Source organism: Canis lupus, chromosome 14, assembly GCF_048164855.1.
Source record: "Canis lupus baileyi chromosome 14, mCanLup2.hap1, whole genome shotgun sequence".
Taxonomy (NCBI): Eukaryota; Metazoa; Chordata; class Mammalia; order Carnivora; family Canidae; genus Canis; species Canis lupus.
In genome coordinates, this window is record NC_132851.1 from 47,038,548 (window position 1) to 47,042,864 (window position 4,317).

The 4,317-nt window shown below is 46.8% G+C and overlaps 1 pseudogene; it reads left to right on the forward strand.

Moving 5' to 3' along the window:
• Window positions 1-966: 966 nt before the first annotated feature.
• On the forward strand, window positions 967-2,354 carry LOC140603469 (adenosylhomocysteinase-like; annotated as a pseudogene).
• Window positions 2,355-4,317: the final 1,963 nt, after the last annotated feature.

Genomic DNA, 4,317 nt, shown 5'->3' on the forward strand with positions numbered 1-4,317 from the left:
GACATAGTTGGAGGTTTTATCCCATCTCTCTCACTGACGGATAGAACGGGCCGACAAATAGAATATCCAACATTTGAATGACACAATTCTCAAAGTTGACTAAATTGACTTCTATAGCGTGCTCTTTTCAACAACTTCAAAATAGGCAGGTTTTGGTTTTTTTTTTTTTTAAGTGAACACAAAACAATACCCAAACTAACCATATACTGGATCAAAAGTAAGTCTCAACAGATTTCCAATCAAGTACCCAAACAGCAAACCTAAATAATGGTCTCGGAATTCAGGATAGCAATCACCCTCGGGAAGGGGGATAATGGCTGGAAGAAGGCCAGAAACAGGCATCTGGAAGGCTGATTATGTGCTGATTATGTGCTGATTATGTTTCTCAATCTGAGTGCTGGCCACATGGCTATGTACTCAGCTTGTGAAAATGTACTGCAGTCTACTGATGTGCACTTTCCTGATGTTCTGCTTAAGAAGTTAAGTAGCAAAAACTTCCTACAAAGCAAAAGAAAGCAAAACTTCAAGCCTAGATGTCCCTACCAATGAGTTCTTCCAAACATTTAAGGAAGAGATGCACTAAGTCTTTGGATCTTGTTTTATAATATCATCGTGCCCTAGGAGCTTTCCAAGAAAAAGTACTGGAGGTCGATTTCTTTAATGACATAGGTACAAAAACCCTAAATTATTGAGATGCCTATGTGGCTCAGAGGGTTGAGCATCTGCCTTTGGCTCGGGTTGTGACCCCAGGACCAGTCCTGCATCAGGTTCCCTGCAGGGAGCCTGCTTCTCCCTCTGCCTGTGTCTCTGCCTCTCTCTCTGTATCTCTCAGGAATAAATAAATAATCTTTAAAAATCCTAAGTTATCACTATCTGTCCACCACCACCCTTCCCGTGTCAGGTCCTACCCCCTAAGGCCAGCTCCCTTTGCTGGTGTCCATCACGCTGTGCGGAAGCGCTGCCAGTATGTTGGACAAACTGCCCTACAAAGTCACTGACGTCAGGCTGGCCTCCTGGGGACACAAGGCCCTGGACATTGTGGAGAATGAGATGCCGGGCCTGATGCGCATGAGGGAGATGTACTCGGCCTCCAAGCCACTGAAGGGTGCCCGCATCTGGCTCTGGGTGCTGAGGTGCAGTGGTCCAGCTGCAACATCTTCTCCACCCAGGACCATGCAGCTGCTGCCATTGCCAAGGCTGGCATTCCAGTGTATTCCTGGAAGGGGGAATCGGACGAGGAGCACCTGTGGTGCCTTGAGCAGACACTGTACTTCAAGGACGGGCCCCTCAATATGATTCTGGATGACGGAGGTGACCTTACCAATCTCATCCACACCAAGTACCCACAGCTCCTATCAGGCATTTCTGAAGAGACCATAACAGGGGTTCATGACCTATACAAGGGGATGGCCGACAGGAAGCTGAAGGTGCCTGCCATCAATGTGAATGACTGTCACCGAAAGCAAGTTTGACAACCTGTATGGCTGCCAGGAGTCTTTTATAGATGCATCAAGCAGACTATGGATGTGATGATTGCAGGCAAGGTGACAGTGGTAGCAGACTAGGGTGATGTGGGCAAAGGTTGTGCCCAGGCCCTGCAGGGTTTTGAGGCCCGCGTCATCATCACAGAGATCGACCCCATCAATGCACTGTAGGCTGCCATGGAGGGCTATGAGGTGACCACTATGGATGAGGCCTGTCAGGATGGCAATACATTTGTCACCACCACAGTTTGTGTTGACATCATCCTTGGCTGGCATTTTGAACAAATGAAAGATGATGCCATTGTGTGTAACATTGGACACTTTGACGTGGAGATTGGCATCAAATGGCTGCACGAAAATGCTGTAGAGAAGGTGAACATCAAGCCCCAGGTGGACCGCTACCGGCTGAAAAATGGGCGCCTTATCCTCCTTTTGGCTGAGGGCCGGCTGGTCAACCTGGGCTGCGCCATGGGCCATCCCAGCTTTGCGATGAGCAACTCATTCACCAATCAAGTGCTGGCACAGATTGAATTGTGGACCCACCCAGACAAGTTCTCTGTTGGGGTTCACTTCCTGCCCAAGAAGCTGGATGAAGCAGTGGCTGAAGCTCACCTGGGTAAGCTGAATGTGAAGCTGACCAGGCTGACTGAGAAGCAGGCCCAGTACCTGGGCTTGTCCCGTGATGGCCCCTTCAAGCCCAATCGTTACCTCTACTGAGAACCAGGCCTACTATTTGCCTTATAACTGCTGGCCTTGCTGGGGTCCCACCTCTCTTCCCCAAGAGCAAATGGCGCCAACTTTGAGATAGGTTTGTTAATGTCCCCCACTGACTCCCCAGGGCTGATCACTCAGTCTTTGGCCTCTGCTGCATCCCTCGTACTGTTCTCGGTGTGGCAGAGGGAATTGAGAAGCCCCTTCTCAAGCCCTGGTCATAATAGAGGTACCCAGGAGGAACCCACAAGGAACCCTGAGCTCAGGGGTTTGGGAACTGCTCACCCAGTCAGTCCTTACTTAGGTTGGAAGTCAGCAGTGGTCAAGGTCCAAAGCCCATACACATCACCTTCTAGGCCCTCACTTGGCCTATGAACTTTGTACCCATGTCCTTAGTTTACTGGTTCACTGGTCCCTCAGCCCATGAGAGATGAGAATGGATTATATCAAAAGGAAGGGAGGACAAGCAGCCTGGGTGGCTCAGCGGTTTAGTGCTGCCTTCAGCCCAGGGCCTGATCCTGGAGACCCGGGATCGAGTCCCACATTGGGCTCCCTGCATGGAGCCTGCTTCTCCCTCTGCCTGTGTCCCTACCTCTCTGTCTCTCTCTCTCTACTCTCTGTGTCTCTCATGAATAAATAAATAAAATCTAAAAAAAAAAAAAAAAAGGAAGGGAGGAGCTTTTGAGAGTTTGCCCCAGAGAGCCTGGCTTAGTGCTGGGCATTCTCTTGAAGAGGTTTCACAGAACAATGAGGTTAGTACTTGCAGTTTCTATTTTACAGAGTTTAAAAAAGACGGCTAAGGGACAGCCAAAAAAGGATGAGAGAAGTGACAGCCAGAGGTTGAGAAGGGCCAGAGAATCATAAAAGCAGACATAGATCTGGGCACCTTTTTGTAACATGATGGTTCTTATCACAACCCTGGATCAAAAAGATTAGTTTTATTTATAATGTTTAGTTAATGTTTATAATGTTCAAAGAGAGTGGGAAGGTGGGTAAATAAAAATTTTGGTGCCTAAAAAAAAAAATCCTAAATTATCAAGTTGAGCAAAAATATAAAGGTCACTAAATTGAGAAGTCAGCTTCACTTTTGAAAATCAATGTGATCTGCTGTATTTATAAAATAAGAACAAATGATATAATACGTACAATAATCTTAAAGGGTTGCATGCAAATAAGCATCTGAGATTCATTAAGCATCTGATGATTCACACGGTTAATCATCTGAGAAATGCAAATTAGAATCCCAGTGAAACTGTTCTATTCTCACCCTAAAATGGCTAACATTAAAAATAAAACGACTGACAATACTCAGTTTTGGTAAGGATATGGAGCAACTGAAACTCATGCATGTTGAGCCTGAGTGCGCTTTGCTACAAATACTGTGTAAAATTGTTTGCCGTTATCTGTTAATGTTGAGCACGCACATAGCTGGTGATGCATCATCTCCCCCACTAGGTATATACTCATCAGAGATGCCTCCGTGGGAGCCCCGGGGCTCCCAGTTGAGGATCTGCCTGCAGCTCAGGTCCTGATCTCAGGGTCCTAGGATCCAGCCTGTCGGGCTCCCTGCTCAGCGGGGCGCCTGCTTCTCCCTCTGCCCCTCCCCCAGCTTGTGCTCACTTTCTCTCCCTCAAATAAACAAATAAAATCTGAAAAAAAAAGAAAAATGCTCACGTAAGTGCACCAAATGACATTGAAATCAATGTTTAGAGCAAGCTACGTGCAACAGCACACCTGATTATTATCATTCTACTATGAAAGAGCCAAAGTTGAACATTCGTGCTCTGTTATTCCATGTATCTAAGCGTCAGACCCAGCAAGGCTAATTTATGGTGTTAGCAGTCAGTACTGGGGTTGCCTCTGAGCCAAAGGGGAGGGAGGACTGGTCATTTGGAGAGAGAAGGGGTGGGGGGTGAGGTTCCAAGATTCTGGTCATGGCTTAGTCTTAGGATGATGGTTATACAGGTTTCTTCACTTTGGGATAACTCATAACGCGGCACTCTTACTACGTGCACCCTTTCTCGGAACCCGTATTCTAGCTCGATAAAAGAACTGATGTTAACATGACAGTATAGGAAATCGTCCATTTTCCTAAAGTTCTAAAACCTTCGAATTGCCATAC